We start from the raw sequence: 10,517 nt of genomic DNA on the forward strand, positions 1-10,517 counted from the left end.
AACCAGGTGCAGAGGAAATGTACTGGGTGAATCATATCTGAGAACACTATGCTTTTGTCTTTACTTCACTTCAGTGAAACAGTAAAATCATAAAATACGATTAAATGGAAAGAATAAATGGGTAAACAACTATTAACACTGAAATTAAAGATAAACTTTCAATAACGTACAAATGGAAGTGGGAATAATACTTGAAACATTTGAAAATCTCTTAACATATCCCTCCTGTTGTTAATTTGTTTTACACATTTTAACTTTTCTCCTATATATATATACATAGCAACTCACTAACACTGTATCAGTCTATGGCCACTTGTAAAACATTTTTAGCCAGGACATCATTAATTAGTGGGTTTTGTGAATATGTTATATCCAAATGTCTATCTCATTATCATCTTCTTCATTCTGTGGTAGGGTGATGTAAGCATTAATTGAAGCAGTTACCATTTTTGACACCATGTTCTTCAAACAAGGTATGACACATGAAGTGGAAAAACACAATAACAATATTAGAACACCAACTAAAACAAGTCCTTTAAACAGCAGGGATTTCCAAGAGCTGCTTAACAACCACGTGAGCCAGTCTTCTGTATTTGTGACGTAGTCTTGTTGTTGTGCATCCCTGAGTTGTCTAAGTATGCTCAGAGCATCAGTCAAGCAGAAAGCATCTCCCAATTTACTATATTAGAAATAGAATTTTCCCTCATACAGTAAATTACTTGTGCTGCATCAGTCATGTTGGATGAGTGTACATTATCTGGAATGTACGTGCAGCATGTGTTGTTAAAGAGTATACAGAGTCCTCCTTTTTCAGCCAGAATCATGTCCAGTGCGACTCGGTGTTGCATCACAGTTATGCGCAGGGCATCAATCTCTTCATTTTGTTGATTGTTGATTTTGCACGAGGCATTCAGGAACAGTCCAAAGCTTAAATTCCTCTGGCACATCACTGCCATAGATGGGGTCATGTGGTTGCACTGCGGAGACGTCTCGTCGTCGTCTTGTAGTCTGAGAGCTATTTACAGCTGACATCCTGAAGGTGTGATCTGAAATGAAGATTAGGGCACAGGTGCCCGTCCATCCGGGTGGCAGTATGAAGTAGGCACGTTGTCCACACACCCAAGCTGTCCCCTGGACCCAGTATGTGCCACGCTTAAAAGTCATAGCTGCATCGGCATTGTTCTTCCAGACTATACTGCAGTTCTTGGTTCAACCAAGTTTTGTCCTTCCGTATGAGAAGTCGAAACATATCGGGTGACGTTCTTCACTCTGCAAGAGAGCTGGAAATGTCATTATTCTTTTGTTTGACACGTTCACCCAGTGTGCTTCGTCACACGTCCAGTTTGTAGCTGTTAGGTTATTCACGTCGTAGGTCAACAGTGAAAACGCTAGGGCTCTCACTATAAACATGTCTCTATGTGAACAAGTTCCATTTATGACTTTCATGTGAATGCACATGCTCGTTTCAAGTGACGGAACCTTCCCATAAATAATTGCATGGACAGGAGTTGCAGGCATGTGTGAGCAAACAAAGTAGTTCTTTTCTGTCGTGCGGTTGTATACATATCTGTACCACGCGTTGTTCATCCAGGGATGATTGTGGTCCTGCGTCATCTTGTCCAGGTGTGAGTTGTCATGTGTCCAAGCTTTCTTTGTTCGTTCCCTCGGATCCATCTTCAGTGGGATGAGACATCCTGCCACTAGGACTGTCAGAGTTAGTGAGATTAAGAGCGACTTCATGTTTACCTGGCTTACCTCACGTCTCAGGGGACTTAGGCAAGAAGAAAAAGTGCGGGATATACCCAATCGGCACTTCCTTCAACTGACGAATCACCCGAGGGTAAGGAAGTCAGTGTCCGGTTAGTCTATGCTCTCGCTCACTCTTTTACAGTGGCTTTGATGGATCCAGGACGGTCTTTCTGCTATTTTGCAGGCTGTTGGTGTGGTCAGGAGTACTTGGTAGGGTCCTTCCCAACGGGGTGAGCTCCCATTTTTTTTTTCCCTCTGGAGCACCCTTATCAGGATCCAATCACCTGCCTTCAACCTGCAAGATACTGGAGAAGAGTCACACAGCAGTTTGTTGTTCAACACAGTTTCTGTATTTTCTAGCAACCTTTCCATCCACTCTGCTAGAGTAGTCTCTCTAGCTGATTTGTTTTACTGGTTCACTCAGTATTAGTAGTGGGAAAAGGTCTTCCATGTACTATTTCAAATGGTGTTAGTTTCTGTGAGTTTTGTGTTAATCTCATCCACATTTTTACCAGACCTATGCATTCAGGCCATGGTCTTCCTGTTTCTTCCATACACTTTCTTAATCTTTGTTTTATAGTGCCATTAGTTCTTTCTACTAATCCTGCACTTTGTGGGTGGTATGAACAGTGGTGTTTTATGCTGAAGCCTAAAGCTTCAGACACTCTGTCTATTACATCATTCACAAAGTGGGTGCCATTATCAGATCTTATAAGGCTTGGTATTCCATATGTTGGAATGAAATGATTACATAAACATTTGGCTACAGATATCGCATCAGCTTTCTTTACTGGGTAGATTTCTGGCCATTTTGAGAACACGTCTATTATTACTAATGCGTATTCCACTTGTTGGTGTTTATGTAATTGAATGAAATCCATGTGGATTGTGTGGAAAGGATGTGGCGGTGTTGGAAAATGACCTCTCTTAGGTCTTAAATTCCCTTGTGCATTATGCTTCTGACATATCATGCATGTTCTTAGAAATTCTTTTGCTGAATTTTTGAAATTTTGAGTAAAGAAATGTTTAGAGATTATATCTACCATCTCCCTCCGGTTGACACATGAGTGGAACCGTGTGTCACTAATGCTGCTTTTGCGGCTTGATCTGCTGAAAAAACATACTAACTGTCTGTGTGTCTCTCTGTCTGTCTGCGTCCTTGACACAGTCAGCTCCTTTTATGGGCATGTAGTTCCTGTTACACATACCACAGGCACACATATTTCTTGTTTCTCCAGACTAACCAAACTCTTTGTTGAACTTTCCATATAGCGACAATAAGTGTCCAACATTTGAGAGTTGTCTCACATGTGTCAGGTAAGACAAATTGGCTTAGATTTAAAATTGAAGTCACTGCATGGGGCACTTTGATGATTAAAGTGTGTCCTAAAACAATGTCAGCTGACTTTTTACTGCCTCTGCTGCAGCTACACCGGCTGGCACACATGTGGGCAGGCCTGACGCAACAGAGTCTAATTTACAGAAGTAAAATGCAAGCAGACGTTGTTTTTCTCCAAATGCCTGTGTTAAAACAGCTTTCACGTAACCTGCACTTCCATCTACATGTAAGTAGAAAGGCTATTTCCAAGTTACTGAATGCTTCTTCTCCTTTTTTCCCCCTGTAGATACAGCACTACATATTTTCTTAAGGCATTTTGGACAATTTCTATTTCGTTTTGAAATAATTCATATATCTCGCACATGTTACATATGTCAAACTTCTAAATTGGGAAAAACTTTGCATTGCTTACAGCTCGTAGCTCACAGCTCTAAAACTAGGCATCAGTAAATCATGTGCCTAATCATTTCGTGTCACTGTGATCCACAAGTATGATCACAAATTTGTTTTTCAAACCAACAAAACAAACAAACAAAAACAAAAACAAGTTGCTGATGGCATGAACGCTTTACACACGAGTTGGGACACAAAAAGAAAAAGAACTGCTGTCAAAAACAAAGCAGAAGTGTGAGGAAAAAACTGAGATCACAGACTGCTGCATGTGTGAGCTTTTAATATCATGCAGCTTCTGTTCTGAAAAACAAAAAAAATTAATACAAAATAAAGAGTGTGTAACTTGCTCATTAGCTTGGTAGTATAGGTTTGCTCTTCATCTTAACAAAATCTCATCTAGGATGACAGGTTTACAAGCGGGTCAAGTGTCTCTATGCACTTAATTAGTTTACATATTTTCTTTATTTTCTTCATCTCCTATATCATTGTACTGAGTTTGAGCAAACCTTAAGCTTGAATCAGACTATTTTTATCAATCATCCACCTCACATCACAACTGAATAACATGCTTCTTCTTATTAACATCATGTCATTATTAATTTATTATTAATATTCTTATCTCTTAATTATTTTCTCTTATTTCTATATAACATCAATAGTATATTACAAATATACAATAGTTTATTATTTTATATCTTATTTATATTTTATTTGTGTCCACCAAGGGCTGAGGGTGAGCTGCAGTCTCACCCTTTCCCAAGCTGGAGACATTTTCCTTTTCACACACTTTCCTTGGCTGAACAATGACACAACCTTAATATACCTTATGCATCTCTCTATTTCATTTAATATGTGTTTGTGTGAGTTATCTGGTTTCATGCATTCTATCCATTCTAGGCACGGTCGTCCTGCCAACTATATTTCATTGTTAATACCAGTTTACAGGTTGTTATCCTTCTATTATCAATTTGAATACATTAGATAGGCTCTAATTTAATTTAATCTTTTGTTTATTCCACTTCATTCCTCTTTCCATGCTTTAAAACATTACACCTCTTGTGTACGCTTTGTTTTCTTTTTAGGATTCTTTTCGGTATTTATTTCTACTTGGAGGGTTTCTTTTAATTTAGTCAATGCAGAGGGGCTACATTTTCCCTCCCATGTGGGGCATTTAGTTTGTTTTTTTTTTATTTCTCCATCTGTTTGCGCTTGTTTGTCCTGCACCGGGGCATTTCTTTTCTAACCATAGTTCATCTGCAGTCAATTCAGGCTTTGCGGGTTTATTTCCCATTTTTTGGGCTTAGAGTTATCAATAATATTTTATTATAAATTGCTTATAATTTATTTCGATTTATTGTATTTGGAAACACCTTGTTTTGCTTTTATTTATTAATACTGCCAACATACACTCTGTGTGACCTTCGCTGATATTAGAGTCGGGGGAGGTTATTAAGGCAGCCTTCTACCCTGGTCTAGACCCAGGGCGGCCTTAATTTTATGCGTTGAAGCGCAACCTTTGACCCCTTCTCACCAGTACATCGGTCAACACAGAAAACAGTAAGAGTGGTGCAGAAACCTGTTGTTTCTATTCAAAAGGTCACTCACTCCTCAACAACACATAAACTTCACACGCGGTACTATAATCCTATTTTAATTGACACGTTCTTTATTTACCATTCACTCTTAGAGTGAGATCCCTGACTTCCAGCCTTTTAATTGCGGAACGAGTCTCCCAGGGGACTGCCAGTTCCGTGTTACAGGCGAGTCTTAATACCCGACTTCCAGTCCTTAAAGGACGAGTCTTTTCCCGACTTCCAGTCCCTAAGGGACGAGTCTCTTAAGAACCGTGTCAACCTAAAAACCGATTTTAGCCGCAATGTGTTCTTGAGTGTTTATATTCACCTGGTTCGGATGAAAATGCCGGTCAGAGAGAATCCTCCTCGCTCCCTGGGATCGTAGACCTCTTGCTAAAAACGCTGGCCAACGGCGAATTCACGTAGTTGGTCTTTACTGTTTCACTAGAAACAGGCTGTCGCGACAGACTTTGCAGCGTGGGTTCACGAATCCAGGAAACGACGAGGTCACTCTGTTGGAGCACAAGATTGGTTAAAATTCAATGTCCACATCCGGCTCGAAGGACCAAATAAATGTAAAGAGTAAATATTTGAACAAGACATTCTTCAGGCGAAATAAAGACACTCAAAACAGTTTGGATGGTAACAACATGCGCACGCTGGGTGAGATTTCGAGGAGATCCCACCCCGAGCGCAGGCAGAGGTTTTATTTATAGTCACATAGTGGCTTCAACTGTTTAAGGAGGAGACAAAGATTTGTCTCTGAGAAACAGGTTTGTTCCAGTTTAGCTGGGTGTGTGTGTTCTGTAGATAATCACTAAATATCACATATATGTAGCTTTCTGTGTGTGTGTGTGTGTGTGTGTGTGTGTGTGTGTGTGTGTGTGTGTGTGTGTGTGTGTGTGTTTCTGAAGAACAGGCCCCTCTTGGTATTTGGGAGTGTAGATAAGAACGTCCTGCTCTCCCCTTCCTGGGAGTGAAACGGCTCGTAGAGAACCAGGTGCAGAGGAAATGTACTGGGTGAATCGTATCTGAGAACACTATGCTTTTGTCTTTACTTCACTTCAGTGAAACAGTAAAATCATAAAATACGATTAAATGGAAAGAATAAATGGGTAAACAACTATTAACACTGAAATTAAAGATAAACTTTCAATAACGTACAAATGGAAGTGGGAATAATACTTGAAACATTTGAAAATCTCTTAACATTTGCCTTTGCTTCAATGAAGATGTGTCTTTAAATCTATGATACCTTTCCTGTTCAGAAAGTTTGCTGACATAGTAAAGAAGTGGTTAGGGAACTCAGTAAGTATGAACAACGATAGCTTAGGGACACTTTCTCAAATATAGACGATTTCATCATCTGCAGTTCGTGAAAAAAAAGTGCCACATTAAAAACAAATCAGCAGATCCACAAATTATGGATACAGACTTATCAGCATACAGTTTAAAGGCATGCATTAGAGTGCATTGGTGTACACTTGGGCATCTTTTATTTAACATGTTTATACCACTGTGAATTTTGCTATATAAATATGCTCAAGAGTCAAGAGTGTGACATCCAGCTAAAAATTGAAAATATATATTTTTAAATCAGTAACTTTGCAAATTTAGAGGAAATGTTTTTGGTCAACAAATGAGTCGCCTTTTAAACAGGGTTTGAATAATTAGCCCTGACAGACAGACATACATACCGTGTGAAAGGATGTCTTGGAGCAGAGAAGCACGCTGTATTGTTGCTTTTCTCTTATGCATAAGTAGAGCTGGGCGATAAAACGATAACGATATGTATTGCGAAACAACTTTTTCTCGATAGAAAAATGAAACTATTGCGATAGACCTCGTCTCTCTCTTCCTGTCTTATAAAAAAACCAATAGCCAATAAAAATTAAGTAGCGCAGAGCCGAACCAATCACAGCCGCAGCGTCACGTCACGTAACTTGTTACGTACAGCTCAAGTGCCAAGGGGCGCGTGTGTATTTGTTTGGGAAGCAGCCAGCCGCCGTGCCGGGTTTTTGGTGATCAGAATACCGAAGAGAACATAGATGACGGTTCCAATGTCGGAGAGATTGTCGAAAGGAAAGGCCAGAGAAGTTCCGTAGTGTGGAGGTATTTCGGCTATTTGAAGTCTGACAAAAAACAGAGTAACGCGCACTGTAAATTGTGCCGAAAGCATGTTCCCACAAAGTCTGGAAATACAACAAACCTTTTTTATCACCTGAAGCAGTGCCCCCCACTGGAGCACACTCGCTAATTCGTCATCGAAAACAACCAGGAGAATCCCTGTGAAGCAGCAACAGTCAATTGAGTCGGCTTTCGCCAGCGTCTTACCATATGACAAAAAAGGTAAGAGACATAGCCACATAACGAATGCCATAGCTTACTGTCTTGCTAAAGACATGCTACCAATAAACACGGTCGAAAATGAAGGATTCAAGCAGCTAATTAAGGTAATGGATCCTCGTTACCAACTCCCTGGACATAAACATTTCTCTCAGACAGCGCTTCCAAAGCAATATTATGTAAGTTGGTCAATTTTGTCTCTTTTTCTGTAAAATAAACTAAGATTTATTTTTAGAATTAATATTTTGTTTCTAAGTGGAACTGACAATTTAATAGTCTGTTTTGTTTGTTCTATTTTGAAACTTAAACGCTTTAGCGGCTGCCTTTTGTGTAGTTTGGAATATTTGCCTTTATTTTGCAAAAAACTGAAGCCTCATTTTAAGTATATCTGCCCTGTTGAACTTATTATGGAAAATGAATATTTAAATCAAAACAAGCTGCTGATTATTTCACATTTTATTTGTGAGCAACATCACATTTAAATCTTACAAATATAGTTATTTGGCTTATATCGTGATATATATCGTTATCGCCTGAAATGAAAAAAGCATATCGTGATATGAAAAAATCTTATATCGCCCAGCTCTATGCATAAGCAACGTCAGCATGTCAGAAACGCTCTGTGTGGGCAAAACCGGTTCCAACGCACGTCGAGGCATCAACTGGCCTTTCTGTCGGCTGGCTGGACCCTCAGCTTTCATGCTGGGATCTGCAGCACAACTTCGCACTGGCCACTGGGGTCAAAACTGATTCTAAACTTTGAAGTACTAGTTTGGTTCTTCACTGCTCGCAGAGAATTAACAATTAAAGAAAGCAATCCAACACGAAACTCAATTCAAACAGCACAGTCGGTATTGTCCGCAACCACGCTCAGTTTCACAAATAAACAAAATGCTTGCACCAGCCATAGACACAGGAGGGAAAACTGAAAACTTCCCAGAAACTGACATTGTAATAAATTAATCACGCTAAAGTCGCCTCTACGCTTTTTTTTTTTTTTTTTGGAAAGGTCAAGAGCCTTTATACATAGCATATGCTAAGCAGACTTAGTGCGAGATAAATAATATGTAGCCTTAGAATTTAACATCTAGAGCTTAAAGAGACACACAGGTCAGTACCTTCGCTATTGTCTCTAAACATTAAGATCCATTTTAAAAAAAAAAGAAACCAATCAGTTTTATCAACAGAGGACCCATGAAACGACCAAAGCTGACAGGTCTGAAGAGCACGGTGCATGCTCTCATGTCACAAGTTTACCAACATTTTCCAGAAAGACAGAAAGACCACGCAGTTAAAACCTGTAAAAAAAAAAAAAAAAAAAAAAACTAAATTAAGAGTTTCGCACTATGTTTCACCAAGTTAAAAAAACAAATCCAGCAAAGCTGCATCTACCGAAAGCATTTATCTTTCAGATCAGTGTCTAAAAAGCACCATTAAAAAAAATGTGATCCTGCATTTACAAAAGTAACTCATTCACAGTGAAAACCAAAACGCACACAGCATTTGATAAACAACATTAAAATAATGTATTGCACATCTATGTTTTAAAAATGGCATCAAAATTCAATTTGTATTTTCTCTAAAAATTTACGGTCGAATACACAAACTAACGTGTGGGTGTCAGGCTCAAGGATAGAGTTTGCTGGCTTTTATAAACCTTTATGCCTCTTCCCCCACCTCAAAGCACAGACCTCGAATTCACCTTAACTATCCCCCTCCCCAAAGTGCAGTTGTTAAAAACACACAAAATCTACCATTTCGGTTAGAGTGTGTAAAAACACTATTGTAAAAGTAACTCCTGTTTGTATATATTCACACTGAAAACTAAAACGCATCGGCTGATAAACACTAATTAAATAATGCGTTGCACATCTGTGTTTTAAAGAATGTCTGGGAAAGCCCTCGCGTATTTTTGTTTTAATTATTTTAAATTTTAACTGAAAATTAATGCGAACTAACGGCGCTGTTCTTAGGTGAAAGGTTTTTTTGGGGGGGATGCAGTTATTTAATGAAAGGGATAAAAGTTTGGTCTCTCTCCACATCCTTATTCACCATTTCTTGAGATAAACAGCATCTTAAAGTCTAAAACAGCCAACAATGAGTTGATAGAAACAACTGCCGTTTCAGTTCGATTGTCTGACAACAAAAGTCTTTCTACAGAATAAAAAGACAAAGTCATTCCTGTTTGTATAAATTTACCATGAAAAGCCAAAATGCCTACAGCGGCTGATGAACCTAATTAAAAAACACCCTGCTAGGAGAAGACAGAGCATGCGCAGTGGGACCGCATGGCCACAGGAAGTGTCCCTTTTCGGAAGAGTGAAAGCGCGTGCATGAGAGTGCATGCGCACGTGCTCGTACGTGCACAAGATGCCAGTTTTTAAGCTCGGCAAAGGGGGTGTGGGGGTGTGGGGTCAGAGGTCATGGGAGGGGTGGGGGTTTTTGCCTGGGGGGGATTGCCCCACACACACACACACACACACACCACCCCACCCACCCCAAAAAAAAGGTGTCATATATATTCTTCTTCCGTCTCCACCGTTCCTCGACACTGCGTGTATAGAGCAGGTAGTGCAACAATAGAAAAATTGTTGCGGGACGGCACTGTGTAGCGTTTGTCTAGGGTGTTGATCATTTTCCTAAATCCCTCGTTTTGCACAGTGTTGATATATCTTTGGTCAGGTGATAAGTAATAGCCTCCATAATTTCTTTGTGCCTGCGGGAGTTCGACGTGTATAGGGAAGCGCTGTATAAGGTTCCCGTTATTGATGTTTGGGTGGTTGACCAGGACGGATTTTCTCCTGTCACTTTCTCGTCATCCCTGACGTGTTCTCCGTTGTTTTTTCCCTGCCAATTTGAGCATCACAGCACAGCTTCTGTATCATGTGGTGTAAGGCTCCGCGCTTGTCATTTGTTGAGCAGGAAGAGTGAGCGCTTGTTTTCATGCAGATTACGTCCCGCATCAAAATGTGGTAAAATCGTCGTCTTTTTTTTTTTTTTTTTTTTTTTTTTAAATCGTTGTCATTTGGAAATGAGATCGCACATAAGTATGAATCGAGATCGCGATTTTCTAACGATTAATCGTGCAGCCCTATTAAAAAGTAAGCGCATTAAGT

Source organism: Oreochromis aureus, linkage group 3, assembly GCF_013358895.1.
Source record: "Oreochromis aureus strain Israel breed Guangdong linkage group 3, ZZ_aureus, whole genome shotgun sequence".
NCBI classification, from domain to species: Eukaryota; Metazoa; Chordata; class Actinopteri; order Cichliformes; family Cichlidae; genus Oreochromis; species Oreochromis aureus.